The sequence below is a fragment of the Peromyscus californicus genome, unplaced genomic scaffold (genome assembly GCF_007827085.1).
Source record: "Peromyscus californicus insignis strain IS unplaced genomic scaffold, ASM782708v3 Scaffold_15__1_contigs__length_86483966, whole genome shotgun sequence".
NCBI lineage: Eukaryota > Metazoa > Chordata > Mammalia > Rodentia > Cricetidae > Peromyscus > Peromyscus californicus.
The window spans coordinates 55,209,094-55,228,033 of record NW_026294447.1 but is presented as its reverse complement, the minus strand read 5'-3'; the positions used below and the strand labels follow the sequence as shown (position 1 = coordinate 55,228,033).

At 47.3% G+C, this 18,940-nt stretch overlaps 1 long non-coding RNA gene across 2 annotated transcripts; it reads right to left on the bottom strand.

The window, feature by feature from the left end:
- Window positions 1-1,148: 1,148 nt before the first annotated feature.
- On the bottom strand, window positions 1,149-16,664 carry LOC128110530 (uncharacterized). Of its 2 annotated transcripts, none has more exons than XR_008218238.1 (4): window positions 16,542-16,664; window positions 13,319-13,408; window positions 5,188-5,368; window positions 1,149-1,507 (listed from the first exon to the last, which is right to left on the bottom strand). It is a non-coding gene; the product is annotated as an uncharacterized LOC128110530 (long non-coding RNA). The 2 variants fall into 2 exon arrangements; XR_008218237.1 differs by lacking the exon at window positions 1,149-1,507 and adding an exon at window positions 3,952-4,566.
- Between the last annotated feature and the right edge of the window lie 2,276 nt (window positions 16,665-18,940).

Here is an 18,940-nt window from a genome sequence, read left to right as displayed (position 1 = left end):
GGCTCCGCTCAGCCTGTGGTGGTGGCATCGTGGCTGTGGAGGACCGGGATGGGTCTTGGCGGTTTAGGAGCCTAGCCTGGAAAGCTCTATGTAACCTTTGCAAGATGCCTGCATATTTCACCCTTCCAAGCGAGCACTCCCATTTTTTTTTTGTCATTCCAATTTCATTTCCGGGGCTGTGTGGACTGCGGGCTCAGCAGTCACTCCGGTCTGAAGTGACTCCTGGGACCTTCTCACTGTTCTATATGCAAATGGCCTTGCACCTGGGCAGCCGAGCAGGCTCGCAGACAGTTTAGTTATGCAAATCTGATTGATCGAGAGCATATTGCAGGAGCTTGCGCAGGGCCTGGGACACTGGCAGCTATATTTCACTGGCTAAATTCCTGAAGAAGGGGGAGAAATTAAATGCCAGGCATTTTGATGCATATTCCCTTCAACCCCTGTCGTGCGGCGATGCTTTACTTCTGAATACGTTCAGCACTTGAGTTAGACGCCGCTAATGCAATTTTTGCACGCGGGGTGTGTTATTGCTGAATTAACAGAAGGCTTGTTTTCCGTGTAAAAAGCCAGTCGCTGTGATGTTGCTAGCACAATAGGTCTGTCAGTCGATTTGAAGTAATTCCCCAGGCAAATGCAGTAAAGGCAGTGTTTTTAAAAAAATAATAATAATTAGGTCCTTCGGCCTCCAAATGCTCACCCAAGTGAAAGGGACTTGAGCAAGTTCCTCTGACTTCCTTCTCCTCCACAACAAAAGGTAAAATACACCGCAGGGACTCTGATTACACATTGTCATCCTGTGTGGAAAGCGTTTGTCTGTTTCCCAAACACTGGGCTTGAAGAGGGGAGATGGAGCAGCGACAGCCGCAGCTGCCTGGGAGAAAATAAATTTTAAAAGAAGAAACTCGAATCTGCTTAAGCTAATAAATTCCTCATCCGACACATTGCATTCATGCATGCTGAAGTCTGAGGCTCGAGAGGCCCGTCCTGCTGCGCTGCATTCTCCTTATTGATTTATAGTCACTGATAAATAAGATGCACCTTCACAGCACATGAAGGCAGGGGAAGAGGGGGGAAAGATATTTATTTATTTATTTATTTATTTATTTATTTATTTATTTATTTATTTATTTTCAACAGTGTCTCTCCCCAGCACCCGTGTATCGAAATTAAAAATAAATCAACACTATGTTCAGGAGAGGAGGGGCAATGGGAAGGGGTAGGAAGAGAGAAGGACAACATTTTGCCTGGTGAAGCAGATCGCGAACCCTGCAGACCCTGAAGAGAAGAGAGGGTCAGGTGGTCAGGTGTGGGGCATGGCTCAGGACTGTCTCCGCTTGCAAGACTGTATTAACGTCTAAGTTAGCAAATACATCCTTCACTTGTTCTCTGGTGTCACCCCCGTGACCCCTCTCAGGCAGCGTGGTCGACACTTGCACGGTGTGGACGTTATCAGCTATGCAGAAGTACTCACGTGGACACATCCTGTGGGTGTGGACATTCGCAGCCACTGCAAAGCAAAGGAAAGCAGAGCGAGAGGGGCTGGTGGAGCCCGTATCTACAGGACTGCTGGGCATAAATCCTTCATTTGCGCCCACCCTAACATCTGATCTCTTGATACGGGAATCACAGAGTGTTGTCATCGAAAACGACAGTCTTTCTCTACTCTTGGTGAAAAACTATATGGACATCAAAGCCACTCCAATGGCTTGGGGTTTCTTATTCAGAAAAATAAAACTCACAGACCACAGAGGGTGAGTTCTAGAGAGGGCTTTAGTATCTCTCACTGCCTGCTCCCAACCCTCACATGCTCAGACAAGCCACACACATACACATTGCACATACATGTGCAAACACATGTACACGGTACTATAGACATGCACACATGCCTGTGTCCCTGCATGCACACATACACATGCTTCTGCTGTACACAGGAAGCAAGGCTGAGTATGGAAATGCATATGTCCTCATGTTTGTGCATGCAAACACATATCCCAAACACACACACACACACACACACACACACACACACACACACACACACACACACCTTTAAAAATAAAAAATGACTATCTGACAGGCAAATTCCAGCCAGAGGGTCAAAAGCAAAGATCCTGGGAAAAGTCAAGTGTAATCCCTTCCGACCATGGCCCAGCATGCCCCTCCCGTCCCTGACTAACAAAAGGGCCTCAGCACTTTGACTGACAGAATTCTTAATTGTATCCACTCATTCATGACAATTTGATTAAAATATTACACCATAGTCTCACCCCCTGTTTGCTTCGATCCTCCAAATCTAATTTTGAATTTTCAGAAAGGAGATTACTCCCACAAGCATGACTGAGGCACTATTAACTTCTACTTAATCTTTATTACTGATGTGAATTTAACATATGTACCTCGTCGCTCTGCCCTGCTGTTTGCCTCCAAAGTAACACGGAGGCGATAGAGAAGCGGTGGGCACAAACTGCCACTGTGCTCCTCTGTCCCAGTCCAGCTCACCCGGCTCTGTGGAGAGGCATCTTCCCACTCACTTCAGGATAGGGATACAGGGCCTTCCACCTCTGCCTCAGCACTGCCTCCAGAACTCCCAGAGCAGCAATCCTCAGGGGGCTCTACAGACTGTGCACTGTCCAGCCAGCCCTGGACCAGGGAGCTGCACCCGAGATAAATCCACAATAAACACAAGAGCAGATCAACAAGATAAGAATCAAAACATAAACCGGAGGCTTTACTTTCCAAAGTTTCTCATTTCCATGGTTTTAGGTCATCTTGTTTCTTGATTTGTCTTGCTTATTCTGTAGCTGTGTGTGTGTGTGTGTGTGTGTGTGTGTGTGTGTGTGTGTGTGTGTCCCCCATGTGACAATCAGGGATTATATCCTTAGGATCTTGGAGGCTCTAAGAAGGAAAAACACTCCACCCAGGGCTTAAGCTCCGGAAGCTGCTAGAAGGGGTTGGCATTCTTCTGGAAACAATGGAAACAGCTAGACACTTGAACTGGGTAATTTGATCAACATATTCCACAGAAAGACATATATAATGTACAGAAACCTGAAGGGCCAGTGCTGGATTTAGGGCTAAGATGGTGGGCAGCAAGTTCCTGGGAGGATGTTGGGATAACAGCCAGGACGGATTCCCATTCCAAGCTACCATCTTTGCAAGAAGGACATGGCAAGCTTTCCTACCCAGAGAGAAGCAGTTCTTGCCTCTTTCTCTCCACTCCTTCCTCCAGGGCTCTCACTGACCTGACACAAAGGAAAGCCCCCTGATGGAGTTCACAGCAAGGTTCATTCAGATGAGTCCTGGGTCACTGGGCAGTTAGAGAGAGGCGGGGAGAGAGTCTGCCTGAAAATTGACAGCAAGGAGTCCACTTGTTCATTTAGAAGACTAGAAGGGGTGGGGGTGGGGTTTGAGACAGGGTTTCTCTGTGTAGCCATGACTATCCTAGAACTTGCTCTGTAGACCAGGCTGGCCTCAAACTCACAGAGGCCTCGAACTCTAAGTGGACTGCCTGTCTACGTAGAAGAATCACTACAGTTACAGAGCTCAGAGACGGCAAGGAGGAAAAGGTCTGTACATGTGAGAGCTGATGATTAGTCAGAAGGAGCTGAACCCACCCCAACTTGAAAAGAGGCAACTGGCATCTGGCTTGTGTGGACTCTGGGTTCTGTCTTTCAACTTCATTCCCCACTCTTCATAGGTGGGCACATATCTCTAATAACAAAAACTACTTTGCCCAGACTCCCTTGCAGCTTAATGTGGTCATATGACTAAGGAATGGAGAGGTACCTTGTGCAGCCTGGAGGTCTCACCTTTAGTAGAAAGGGTTTTGTCTCTTTCCCTTCCTACTGAGTGGTCAGAGAGGGCAGAGCAAAGCCTTTCTTCTGTTAAGGTTCTCTCAGTGGGAAATGAGCCACATACCACCAATATTTTCCTCTGTGCCTTGCCCTGACTGGTACCATCCCCACCACCTCGATTCACTCCACAGGCCTGGTTTAGATGAGGTTCCCCTTACCTTAGGGTACTGTCCAAGATCCCCAGTGGGTAACTGACACCATGGTTTGTACTGACACCATAAACATTTTTTATTTTACAGAGACACACATGTGACATATGCATTCAGGTGCAGTATGAAATCAGCAATGATAACAATATTATAACAGGAGTACACTATGATGAAAGTTTTTAAAGCATTTCCTGATATTCAAGATTTCTTGCTGCAGCGTGGTAGCACAGTGATGGTCATAGTTGAAAAAGGCAAACCAGAGTCAAGGAAGAAGGTCCAGGCTGAGTGGGTGGCTAAGTGGATAAAACACTTGTCACATAAGCATGGGGGCCGGAACTCAAATCCTGAGCATCCATGGGAAGCCAGACACAGTAGTGCATGTCTGTGATCCTGTGGCAAGCTGGGAGGCAGAGACAGGAGGATTCCCTGAAAGAGCCCAGCCAGCCTGATATTCCAGGTACAGCAGCAGAGATCTTTCCTCAAACAAGGTGGATGGTGACAACTGATACCAGATGGTGTCCTCTGACCTCCACGTGATGAAACAGCCTGCCTCCATCTTGGGCCTGAAAGCCATCGTACAGTAAAGACAAACTGGGTTCATTCCCATTTATGATTAAACCTCTGTTTCTCAAGGATTGGACTATCCCCCACCTGTAACCTTAACTACAAATGGTTCTGCCTGCTCCAGGAAATGGCAGCCATGTCTTTGTTTCAAAACTATTGTTGTAATCATCTTGCAACCCTACCTTTGTTTCTAAAGGTTGTTATGACTACCTTGCTATGACCACCTTGTAATGTTCTGCTTCTATAACCCTGCCTATTTTGCCCACCAAATCCCCCATTTGGAAACCCCCTACCCATGGACTATAAATACCTTGTCTTTCTCATGTCCAATGCTGACCTCTTGATACCCACCTTAGGAGGAGGCAGCCCATGGACACAAACAAAAAAGCTTGCTTTAATTAATTTGGCTGTGATTTGGGTTGGTGGTCTTTCTCCTCACATCTTTGGGATCAACACACACACACACACACACACACACACACACACACACACACACACACAAACACGTACACACCCTGCATATGTACCTAGACACAAATATGTCACAGAAGAAAGGAAAGAAGGAAGAAGAAGAGGAAGGCAGGGAGGGGGAGAAAAGGCCACCGACAGTGATAACTTACCAATGAAAGTTGCTGGAGAAAAGATGGGGTGTTTATTTTGAAAATAACGCAGAGGTCACAGTGAACAATAAAGGGCAGATAAAGGGTTCTGCCATCACAGAACCAATTGCAAAGGAGTGTACGGACTGGTGGCCGGGGACTGAGCCCAGTGCTGAGAGCATCGCATGATCCCCCAGTGTGTCTGTAAAATATAATAATATATATAAATATATATATAATAAAATGATTTTCTCAAAGGATGAAAAAAGGTGTTTTAAAACCTATGAATTGTTTATTTCTGAAACTTTCCATTAAGTACTATATTTCCTTTGCCAGTAACTGAATGTAAAACCACAAAAGTGAAACTACGGAGGAGGGGAGACCAGACCCTCTATCCAGGGTTGACCTTGTCCCTGCCTCTCTCTCAGGCTTCAAGGGAGAACTAAATAAGACCAGAATGGGTATGGTTCTTAACCCACTTTGCAGGGGAGAAACTTGAGACCCCACTATAGACAGAAACAAGTAGCGCAGAGGCCACGACTGTGAGTGCCAGCACTGGACACAGAGCCGATGACTCTGAGCTGAAGGGCTGGACACACTTTTACAGTGAGACACACATTACTGATTTAATGAGCAGCACACACTGTGGGATGAGTCATTCGGAATCCCAGCCCTCGAGAGCCCATGCCCAGTCAGATAGAAGCGGCTCACGAGTGGAGATGTGCTGATGAGTTGAGTTAATGGATCATATTCCCAAAAGCCTAGGAGTAGATCTGAAGTGTTCTCACCAGAGAGAGAATGATAAGCACGTGAGGACATGCATATGCTAATGAGCTGGAATCAGCTAACTGGCCTCGATGCAGGAGTCCTTCAAAGCACCAACACGTACACTGTAAACACCCACAATCCTATTTGTCCACTGAAATGAAGAAATAAGCATTTTTTTAAAGGCCACACAGAAAAAAAATAAACAAAACGGATGAGTGTAAGGTGTCTACCAGGCTATGATTGAAAAAAAAAATGTAGGGATGGGCAGGCACCCCACAGTAAGTTTTGACCAGCTGTGGATTTCTGTGATGGGTCTGTCTGGGCAAAAAGAAGCATCTTTGATGACAAGGTGGGAGCTATACTTTTCTGTTGGGTATAAGGACAAGTATTTAGAGTGTTGTTGGGAATTATACTGGCTTAGGGAAGTGGAAGTAGTAGGTTCTCCACTAGGGTCCGTGGTCTCAGCTTGTTGGCTAGGTTTACAGTACCAGACATAAATTGCCTCCTATTGAGGATGCTGTTGGTTACCCCAATATAAAAGTGCCACTATTGCACCTTCGGGTATAATTTGCCAGGCTAGTCATTCATTGTTGTGGTTCATGGGCATTACAGCTAGGTTATCTGATTGCATGTGGTCAGTCCTAAATACATATACATATGAGCAACACTAAATGGATTCAGTAGGATGTGTGTGTGTGTGTGTGTGTGTGTGTGTGTGTGTGTGTGTGTAACAATAATATAAAAAAAAAGAGGTAATAAACCTAAGAGGGAGTTGGGCAGAAGACATGGGAGGAGCTAGATAGAGCAGGCAGAATGGGGGCATAAATGATGTAAATATACTCCTCATATATGAAAGTCTCAAAAAAATAAGTGTTTTATTTAAGGAAATGTGAAGTAAGCTTTACTGTGGTGATGTGGTTTATATGTTTAATTCTCTCAAACAATATGTGTGTAAAAAGTCACTTTAAAGCCATGATCCATTAAATGGAAAAAGGCAACTTGCCAAGTGTTAGGCTAGTGGCATGCTATTTGTGGTGATTCACAAATGCATGGTCCTGTGCAAGGGCTTCTGGGAACTCTGGGACAAGAAGGTTCCGTGCAGCCAACAGGATAAAGGAATAGGAGGAAATGAGAATGATCCAGAGGAAGCTTTTGCTGTTTGTGCATACACTTCCAAACTGTGGTTTCTGTTGGGGTGGTTGGATAGTAGTTTGGGGTTTTTTAAACAGGGTCTTACAGGGTAGCCATAGCTGGCCTGGAACTCGCTTTGTAGACTAGGCTGAGCCTTAATCTCAGAGATCCTTGTGCCTCTGGCACCTTCCCAGTGCTGGGATTAAAGGCATGTGCCACCATGCCCAGCTTCGGCTGGGGTTTTAAGGACATGAAGTGTCTTTACATAGAGAGGTGAGACGTCCCCAGCTGGAAATCCTGGTCCTGACTCTAAACTGGGGCCAAGTTAAGCTACAGCACCAACTACATCAGTGGCAGAGAAAAGATGGCAGCACATTCTCCTTTCCTGGCAGGCGCTCTGCCCCACCACCACTCAGAGCAGGTACTTACTATACTTGGACATGCAAGAAGGGGGCTGGCTGGTGCCCAAGCCCAAGCTGGAAGAGGCTATCTCAGTGGCTTCCACTTCTCCTGCTTAGACCACCTTTCTTGGACCCTGGGGCTGCCACGTTTTAAGTCTCCATAGGGAGGGAAAAAATCCCGCACCTTCCAGTTGTCTCTACGCAGGTGCTAGGCACAATGGTTCCTGCAGACAACCTTGCCCACCAGCTAAGAACCACTGGTTGACTCCATCTAACGCCGTGTCTTGAAGGACCATTGCCCAGCGAGCCCTGACCACATTCCCAACCCACCGTATCAAGGGACAAAATACATAGCTGTTTACCTGTTGTTTTAGTGACATCCACAGTTGGAGGAATTTTGCTAGACACCCACTAAGCCCCCAGGAAACAGGTTCTCATTCATGAATCCACAAGAGGGGGACCAACTGGAACCTTGTCCCTGCCTTGGGGCCTTCCAGACTTAGCTGGAGTGTGAACTGTGGTAGGGACTGGGATGGTTTCCTCACTACACAAACACTCCAAGGACAGGGTCAAGGCCTGTCTTGCTCATGATATGTCTCTGCCACCTAGTAAATGTTGAGTAAATGTCACCGGAGAAAGCCCAGCATGGCAGCCCTGGCTGTTCTTGGGCCCATCTGCACCTCTATTTTCTCATGTCCCCTGCAGGGACATTTGAACCAAATATATTGGATGGTAGAGACTTAAACAGCTCTGAAATATTTCCGCAGGTGTGAGCCCCAGAGAAAGACATTATTTTTCTATAGCCATTTTTTATTAACTGTTTTACTGAGGTATAATTTACATACCATAAAATTTATCCATTGTAAGTATGCAATTCAACAATTCCAAGTACATTTCCAGATTTCTGCAGCTGCCACCACCATCCAATCACTGAGCAGCTATAGGCGCTCGGCATTGGTCAGCCTATGAGGAACAAGCTAGTGTCAAGGTCAGCGGAGAGTACACTTTAGTAAGGGAGTCTGGTAATTAGCATGTGATCTCACTACAGTTACAGAGAAGATCAAACCTGGGGGCAGGGCGCTCAAGGGGTAGCTCAGCAGTTAACAACTTGTGTGCCACTCTTGCAAAGGACCAGAGTTTGGTTCCCAGCATCCACCTTGGGTGACTCACAGTCACCTGTAACTCCAGCTCCAGACGACCTGACACTGTCTTCTGGCCTCCTTGGGCACTCCATTCACACGCATGGGTGCACACTCACACACACAATCTAAGAATCATTTTAACTACTTTAGAATAAAGAGTTCTACTGAAAGAAAATCATATGCGCAAGGTAGTTCATCTTGGAATTCGTTATCACTGAGAAATGAGAAGATTCTGAATCCTGCCAGAGTCGGAATTATTTCCCTGGCAATTGTCACTTCCTGCTCACAGGATAGTCTACTACCTCTAATGGGAATAATTTTTCCATCATTGTAAAGATTTGGAGGATGCAAGGGGAGAAGCAAGCTTTCCAGGATACAGAGGGACCTCAGCTAACCATGGTTTATTTGACGCATAATTCTTCAACTTAATGATTGTCCAAAAGTGACACATTCATTCAGTAGAGAGTGCACTTTGGATTTGGCTCTTCCCCCAGGCTGGTGATGTGTTACACAACCCTCCCCAGATGATGGGCAGTAGCATCAGACCCATGATCATGCAGGAGAAACAGTGTCCTCCTACAGAAGGTATGTGTGGCTGAGTTGGGATCTCTTGTCAGTCTACAGTATTTTCAGTCCTGATATGTTTACTGGGATATAATGATTTTGCCAATGAAGGAAAATCTGGACTATGTTCAGGAAACAGAATACACAACTCAGTCGAACACATCCAAAGATAACGCTGCAGACTGAACACAGAGGAAGAGGCTGTGGGACTCTGGTTACACACTTGGTTCTCCATTGTCATTCTTCAGTAGGCTGCTATTGAAAGTCTACCACAGACTACACATCAGAAGTCACTGTTCTCACCCTTAAGTCCCACCTCACCCACCATCCATGCATCTTGCTTTCCAGGTAACCTAGGGTTTCAAGATACACAACTGGTGTGTGTGTGTGTGTGTGTGTGTGTGTGTGTGTGTGTGTGTGTGTGTGTGTGTGTGTATATACACATATATTTATGTATGCATATAATCTAATTACATATATGTGTATATATATATATATATATATATATATATATATATATATATGCTTTAATTTAAAAAATAAAGTAAAAACAAGAGTCCAGTGAAAACAAAGAAAGAGCAGTCCAAAGCTGCACTGAGGTAGGACTAGTCTGGGGCCTGCAGGCTCACTCCACACACACTTGGTGACAGCCTCCAGGCTCTGTCTGTGTACATGTAGGTAGTGTCCTCGGCTCTGTTCAAGGCACAACAAGGGTCTGTGGCTATTTTGAGCAATGGAAACATTTGTTTTGCCAGTTCATAAGTCCTTTCTATGGCCAGTCAGATGACAAGCCCACACAGAGTCAAGTCACTGGGGTCCACCTACATGATCTCGGGCCTGGACCTGGTGAGAGGGGGTATGCCCACCCTCTGCAGTCTTCCACAAGCAACGTCCCTCTGAACAGCTACACCACTGGTCTCAGACTCACTGGTGACAGCCAAAGGCAGGACTTACCTGTCAGGTTCCACAGCAGACACAAAGATAGGAAAAGCTCCAGCAGTACTCACTTGAACATCTGCTGAACACGGATGGTACCCCACATGCCCACAGCATCCCCAGAAACACACAAACTCACTTTATACGATACCCAGTGTGCCCAGCTTTGGTACCGTGTCAAGTTGGAAAGAAATAGAATCTGTTGAGAAGGCAGAGGTGTGCATGGCAAGAATGAAACTCTGGCTGCATTTGCATTTCCCATGATTCATTTTACTTTTTGTGAAGTATGCATCAGGGCCTAAAATGTCCTCCAACTGCCTCGTAGATTTAAAGGCACATTCAATAATCTCTTTGCTTCGTTTTTTTCTACACTGTGACCCCTTAACATGGACTCTTCATGTGTATTTTTTTTCTCTTATGTGTCCCAAGCATGTTAGGAATGCTATGTGTGCCAGGTATTAGAAAGTCAAGATGGGTAAGACACCATCAGTGAGGGTGAGCAGGGGACCAAGGGGACATTCGGAGAAGAAAGGAATTCTTGGGGCTGGGGAGATGGCTCAGTTGATAATATGCTTGCTGCACAAATGCGAGGCCCGAGTTCGGACCTCAAGCACACACGTAAACATCTGGGCATGGCCATGTGTGCACGCAGCCCCAGTGCTGGGAAGGCAAACACGGAAAGACCCTGGGCTTGCTAGCCCACTAGCCCAGCCAAACGAATGAGCCCCAAGTTCAGTGAGAGCCATTGAGAAAGATACTCCACGTCAACGGCTGGCCTCCACATGCATGTGTGCACGCGCACACACATCCCACACACATACACACAAAGGAGACAGGAAGTCTTGGGCACAGAAGGAACTCTTGAGAATTGCAGAAGATGAGAGCAAGCAAGATAGAAGAGCCGTAAGTCCTGGATTCCCGCCATTCCCCCCAGCTGGTGTGAGCCTCTGAGCCAGCTCCCGGCTCTTCCAGCCTCGGCCTTGTCTGCCAAGCTAATTTGCTGGCTCCCTGAGGGCAGGAACTCTGGGTTCCCTTTCATCCCTATTAGTCTGAAGCACCCACCTACAGGGCAGAGAATAGGTGCTCAATGAAATGGCATGCTTCACTGTGGATGCTGGCCAGGAGCCCCAGTCTCCCAACCAAGCATAGGTAGTGCAGGCCATAACCGTGCCTTGGGACAGTGAAGCAATTCCTACTGTGTTCCAGATCAGAGCTGACTGAGGACACTAAGACTCCTCCATATGGCGTGATCTGACTCTGTGCCCTCAGCCAGGTTCATCTATCCTCCCTCAGACCATCCCTCATATGAATTCAATTTGGGAATATTCAGACCTGGGTAGGACTTGCTGAGCCAAGACCACGCCTGTCTCAGGGAACATGGCCAGGGGCTTGTCCCTAAAGGCTTTGCCCTGACTCTGATGGGTGAGACACGCTGAAATCGTTACGTTGAAAACGAGAGCAGAAGAAAAACCTAAAGAAATACTGGGACACCCCCCCCCCACTACTCTAACGGGCAAAATGAAGGAAGGGCCATCAGAGGTCCCATGAGACCTCAGTACGTGAATTCTGTCAAGGCCACAGCCATCTGCAAAGGCAGTAGATGGCTTGACTTGGTGTGACATAGAATTCTCCAAGACACAAAGGAGTCTGCCAATGACTGCTCTCAGTCAGGGGTGCTGCTCACTCCATCAGTGATTGCGGACACCCCACTGCCCGGCACTCTAACAGCAGCTCTTGATACAGCAACTGCAGAGAAACTCGCTTCCATCAAGCTTATACACCAGTAGGCAGGGCAGCCAAGCTGTCACTCAAAGTGCTCCAAAGCCCACACACTCATGTGTGTAAACGGACACAGCCAACTTGTTCAGAGGCAGAGGTCCGACACTGCGCAACTATGAACCACACTTCTTGGTCCCGGGTACAGTGGAATTTACTTCTTGGTGTTATCGAGAGCCATCTCCAAGGGGAAGGTGTCACCCTACTCAATGACTTTCAGATTTCTGGTGTCTCTCCCCCTTCCCATCCAGGGACAAGAAGACAGCCTCGGGAAGTCCCCATCAGAAAATTCCATCTGCGTCTGCCCATGGGCATTCTGCTTTTGCCTTTCTATCTCTGACACCTCAAACACATGGGTGTCACCCCAAAGAGGGGACGCAGTGTCCCCTCATGCCGCCCCAGATGCCTCATCTCTAGCACTCCTGCCGGGAAAATCATTGAAATTAGGCTGGGACTTTGCAAAATGTCTCTATCTGTCCTTGTCACAGCTCATCCATTTCCCTTGGAGGCCCTGGGTGCCAGTCCTCACGGCTCACCCCCATGGGCAGACAGATCCAGGGTTAACAAAAACTTGGGACAATCTTTCCAGCTTTACCTCCCAGCAGCTCACATGCCAAGAGACACTGGAGACATCAGCCCTCTCCCCAAGATTCTAAACACAGGACACTCCTTCTTCTGCTCCTAGGGATGCCCTTCCAAACTACTGACCAGCTTGGCCTTAGCCCATGCAGGGAGTGCCCCCTTTCCCTCAACCAGCACAGGCTCCACAATGCCAGAAAAATGGGACATTGCCATAAATCTGTCAGACCGTGACTTTTATTTAGTTAGTTATTTATTTTGGGGAAAATCCTGTGCCCCTCTTTCCAAAACTAACTTTCCAGCTACCTATAGACACATCCAGTGGACCATCGGTTATTAGCAAACCAGAGAACCAACAACATGAAGAAAACATTGTTCGGGAAGCATTTGAGGGGGGAAGGTTCAGGTGTATGCAGGCATCCACATGTGTGGGTGCATGTGCACATGTACGTGCATATGTGTGGAAGCCAGAGGTCAAACTTAAGCCATTCCTTAGGAGCAGCCTACTTTTCTGGTTTCAGTTTGTATATCTGGGGACAGGGTCTCCCACTGGGACTCGGGGCTCACTGATTAGGCTGGGTGGCAAGCCCCAAGCACCCTTCCTTCTTCCCCTCCCCATCACTGCTACGACAAGGACACATCACACCTGGCTTTCCACGTGGGGCCTGGAGATCACACTTAGGCCCTCATGCTTTCTGGTGTCCTAGTTAGGGTCCCCATTGTTGTGATAAAACTATGACCAGAAGCAACTTGGGGAATGTCTTAGTTAAGATTTCCAGGTTTCTATTGCTGTGAAGAGACACCATGACCATGGCAACTCTTATAAAGGAAAACATGTAATGGAGGATGGCTTACAGTTCATAGGTTTAGTCCATTATCATCACGGCAGATGGCACACAGGCAGACGTGGTGCTGGAGAAGGAGCTGGGAGTTCTACATCTTGATCTGCAGGCAACAGGAAGTGAATTATGTACTACATTGAGCGTAGCTTGAGCAAAAGAGACCTCAAAGCCCACCCCCACAGTGACACACTTCCTCCAACAAGGCCACACCTCCTAATAATGCCACTCCCTCTGGAGGCCATTTTCTTTCAGACCACCACAGGGAGGAAAGGGTTTAACACTTCCACATCACGGTTCACCAAAGGAGGTCTGGGCAGAAATTCAAGGCAGGAACCTGAAAGCAGAAACTGAAGCAGAGGCCATGAAGGAGTGCTGCTTACTTGCTTACTTACTTACTGCCTTGATTCTCCTTGCTTGCTCAATTTGCTTTCGCATAGCACCCAAGACCACCAGTCCAGGGGTGACACCACCCGCAGTGAGTGGGGCGCTCCTACATCAAGCGTTAATCAAGACAGTGTCCCCAAAGACTTACCTACAGGCCAATCTGGTGGGGGCATTTTCTCAATGAGGCTCCCTCTTCCCAAATGATTTTAGCCCGTGTCGAGTTGACAGTAAACTGGCCAGTACATAGGACAAGCACTGGACCATCGAAGCTATCTCCCTGGCTCCCTAGAAATAATCTTATGTTTGATTTATATTCTGAAATCATTGAGGCAAACCCCCAAAGGTCAGTTGGGACTTCCTGGTGTACTTACCCATATTTTGTGTACTTGTGTTTTGCTTTTAAGGATGTAAAGGAAGGCAGAAGAAGCTGCCCCTGATACTTTGGATGCTTCAGGCCTCTCAAATTTTTCTACCATCCTACAACAACCATATCTAAAATAGGAGGCAAAGCATGCTTGTAAGAGTTGGGGCACAGGGGAAGAAAAAAAGGGAGGCATGAGTCAGGGAATGGAAGCTTCTGAAAGGCAGGTCTCAGGGCCACTGAGGGGTCTGTGTGACGGTGCATTTAGGGGTCGAGCTAATGGATACACTGGCTGGATAGGTGACCTTGGGCACACTGCTCTCTCCCAGCTCAGGAAGCTTTTGGAAGAAATTGGTGTGAAGGAGGAAAGGGGAATGTACAACAGATGTCTTCCCAGCTCCTGCCTAGGGCAGGGCGTGCACTATGAGCCACGGTGAGCCTGGCGCAGCTCTGCTGCAGGGGTGCACACCATATGTAGGAGGATGCGGGTTCACAGCTGCCTTCGGCTGTGTGGAGTGCTCGGCTTGTGTTCGTTCGCCGCTATCCTGACTGTTGAACCTCGCCCTGCCTTGTGACTCAGAAACTCATCCCCTGCCCACCGGCTTCAGCAGGAAGCCCAGCAGCCTATAGGTGACAGTAGCTCCATTTTCCTCTCAGCAGCCCAGAGGACAGGCCATCCCTCCTGGTTGTGCCCATGACCTCTCTGTCACCCCTTCCAATCCTGCAGGGGTATAGGGACCCCAACTTCTGCTGGCCCACGGTGCAGCCTGTCTACTCCACACTGACACTGACTCCCTTGCCTATGGTAACAGCCCTTCCTTGATTAGCCAGTCCCACCTGGCCCTTAGCATCCTGCCCTGCTGGGGTTCCTCTTCCTTGTCTCCCAACACATCTTCCCTGGAGCTAGTGGACGTTCAGTACTGAAATGTCCAGGATCCCCCCAGGGGTAGTACATTTACAAGGAGCGCAAAGGCACTGAGAGGATTGAGTGCTAGTAGAAGGAGAGAGATGTTCCTGAGACCGCTGTAGGCCTGAGGGTTCCATGGCCAACACGCAACAGAGGAGTCAGAGTGGAGGGGCTTAGGCTAGACCCAGGTCAGCCTCACAAGGAACCTGAGGCAGAGGGATCTCAGGGGTGAGTGAACGGCAACGCTTAGTGAGTGTTACCCCTCACACTTAAAAAGTTAAGGCTGATCTCAGAGTCTAGCCTTGAAGTGGAGTGAAGAGGATGTGGTCCTCTAGACACAAATGGTAACGATTAAATGGCTAGGCGTACCCCCAAGCCCCACAAAGATCATATATCCCCCAGAAAGACATCCTGGTGTGAGAAAGGGCAGCCATGACCCAAAACCATTAGGGTTTTTCCTTAGATCTTTGCCTCAGTAGCCCATAAAGCCATGTGGAAGCTCACTGGGACAGAAGTAGCCAGCATGCTACTTCCTGGCATGAGCCACCTCCTCTACTCCCAGGTCCTCTGCCCTACCCTCAGCTGCCTAGAAACTGCACTCCTGACTCCATTCCTACCTTCTCATTCACACTTGATCATCGAGATGCCTTATACTGTCCACTTGACAGGAAGTAGAGTCACCTTGAGATCAGTCTCTGGGCATGCCTGGGAGGAATTTTCTAATTAAATCTCTTTAGTTACATTAATTAAAGTAGGAGGACCCAAATGAAATAAAGAGGAGAAACAGTGCCAGGAACCAGCATTCGTCACTGTTTCCTGACTGTGAATGCCACGTGACCAGTTGCCTCACACACCTGCCACCATGCCTCCCCCACCATGATGGACTGTACTCTCAAACTGTGAGCCATAAGAAACCCTCCCTCCCTTAAGTCGCTTCTGTCGGAATACCTTATCACAGCAACAAGACAAATGACTAACAAACCATGAAATCCATATTCTCAGGCATGACCTTGACCTCTCTCCCTGGAATTCCCATTTTCCACCCAGCCCACACCATCTGACCCAGGGCCCTTCCAGCCACACAGCACCCATCCATGAGGCTGATTGATCCTAGCCCTGTGAGCCAGAAGCCAGACCGACTAAAACTGTCCCCTTTGTGAGTCCTAGCCCCAAAGATCTAAATTCAAGTGTGAAAAAGGCCGAAAACACTAAACTAACCCCACAGAATGACTCGCTTGCTTCCTTGTCCCTGGAAGGATCAGCCCATTACATTTAATGGACTTTGATACTTCTTATTGCAGTCCATAAAAGCTATTATTAAAATGAAGGATGGTTCAGTTAAGTATCCCAGCCCTGGTACTTTCCTTTTCAGAGATATCCAAAGCAATTGGTGTCAGGATTCCACATGCGTTTTCCACATTAGCTACTGACACTGTCTCCTAAGGAGTTGTTTTCAAGATTTTATTGATCCCATTTTTCCCAAGTGTGGAGAGTGTGCCAGGCCAGGGCCTAAGCTGCAGGCAGATGTGGTGAAGCCCAGGCCCCGTGACGTTCGCAGCTTAGCAAATGAGAGCAGTGACTCACTCTGAGCGGTTTGGTCCGACACTGCTGTGCCCATCATGGCAGAAGAATGAAGCCACTGGTCCCTGGACTTGATCTATGGAGTGTTAGCGGCAGCAGCTGGAGCCATCTGCACTGTCTCTCTGTACAAGCTCCTTCTGCAAGGACTTGTCAACACACACAGGGTAAATGTGACACTGTGGATTTCTCACAGCTGGAGCTAAGACAGATACACCACCCACAGACAGACATGTCGCCTGCCATTCTGGCCTACTTCTCCAGAGGATAAGTCAGAGTCCCTCCCTGGAGAGGCACGTTTGCAGGAGTCATGCTGGCCCCGGGGAGGCAAAGCAATGCGTTAGCCGTGTGGACTCTTGCCCACACGGCCTTGGTTTCCTCCCCTGAAATGAGATGCTCGATTCATCATCTCAAGGGGATCATCTGACCTTCAACACAAGGCCAAGTGTTTCTCAGACTCAGAAGGCTGAACTGTCAGCCACGAATCCCAAGTCATAAATTCCTGCTAAAGGTTGGTTTACATGGTGATGACATCTAAACAGCATGGAATATGGCTTTCATTGAGAAATTCCAATACTAGAACATGAATGGTTTCTATACCAATGTTCAGACAGGCCCTGTTAGGTGTAGATACAGGGAAGTGAGAGGAGAAAGGAGGAAGGAGAGAAGGAAAACACGCTGTGCATATTGTAGAATGCTTCCACAGTCCAGCAAGGAATTAAATGGGAATGCAAGCAACTCTCCATCCCTCCCTAAACCTGGCTTCTCACATCTTCCTTTGAGCTGTGTTCTAACAGCTCCATGTACATCTCACCGAGAAAACAAAGTGTTCTACCCCTGTCCCAGCAGCCACTCTAACATAAGCTCACTCAAAAGGGAAACATAGACGTGTGTGTGTGTGTGTGTGTGTGTGTGTGTGTGTGTGTGTGTGTAGTATTTGGCTTTCTACAAACTTTTCCAAACATACAGAAACTATTGTAACAAGCATCCGTGTGTGTATCATCCAGATTAGAGATGTGTTTGCCTTCTTTTGTTTGCTACTGAGCCAGGAAGGAAGAAGGAGGAGAGTAGGAGGGAGGGAGAGAAGGAGAGAGGGGGAAAAGAGGAGGAGAAAAGGGAAAGAGAAGGGGAGGAGGGAGGAGAGGAAGGTAAAGGAAGGGAGAAGGGAGGAAGGCCAGCAGGGAAGGAGAGAGGTGAGGAGGGAAGCAGAGAGGAAAAGAGAGGAAGGGGAGGAGGGGAGGAGGAAGAAAAGAAATAAAATGCTTACAGCAGATACATAATATAAGATTCTAGATTTCATTCTATCTTCCCCAGAAGTACCCATTGTCCTGAAATTTGGCAAGGATGATTACATACACTTTTTTTTCCTTTGTATCACAGGATTCCATATCCATAGATAATGCATGGTGGATCTGTGTGTTAAATACTGTGTAAATAGAGTGGTATCAATCATACTTCTTAAAAACATATTTATGCCAACTGGTCCTTGTTGACACAGGGGTAGCTCATGATCCACGACAAAAATGTCATAGATTGGGTGGCTTAATTGAGCATTTACATACTACAGTTCTGGAGGCTAGAAAGTCCAAGTTCAAGATTTCTGGTGGTCAAGTCATTCCGTGACTCAGTGTCTGCTGAAGAGCCATTTCCTGGTTCACACAAGCCACCCTCCAGCTCCGACCTCACATGGTGAAAGGGGCACAAGAGATCTCTGGGTCCTCTTTATAAGGGCACTAATCTCACTTTTCGAGGGCTCCACCCTCATGATCTGATCACTTCCCAAAGGCTCCACCTTCTAACACAATCACTCTGGGGATTAGAATTTCAAATATGAAACAGTCATCCCTAACATATTAGTTACAATCGCTGCATAGTACTCTGTTATATAACTAAACCGTGGGCGGTCACTCCACTCCTCTACTGAAGAAAACTAGAACATTTCCTGTGTGGTTTGGCTTTTGGAAGTTTAAACATAATAAGAAGTTATTGTGCGAATTCTTCTCCTGTCAGATCTGCGCCCACCTCACTTTCAACCATCTGCAGAGACACTGGTGAGAGAATATTAGAAGCAGTCCCTACTCAAGGTTCATTCTGATTGCCTTACATATACAATGTCCCAAGAAATGTCCACATGTCCACCTTGTGACTTCCAAGAATATATTTTTCTGAGAAAAAATTAACAATGGGATAACTGAACTACTTACAATTAAAACTTTTGTGCATCTAAAAAAATTGAAGCAAACCATTTTCTGACCAATAGCACAAATGATAGACTCTTACCTCACAACTTAACCAATGCTATGTAATTTTGGCAACCTGGGAGACAAAATGACAACCCAAATGACTTCCATGCCATGTTTAGTTTCTCCTTTTGACTCCTCCTGCATGAGCCAGAGAAGTTATTG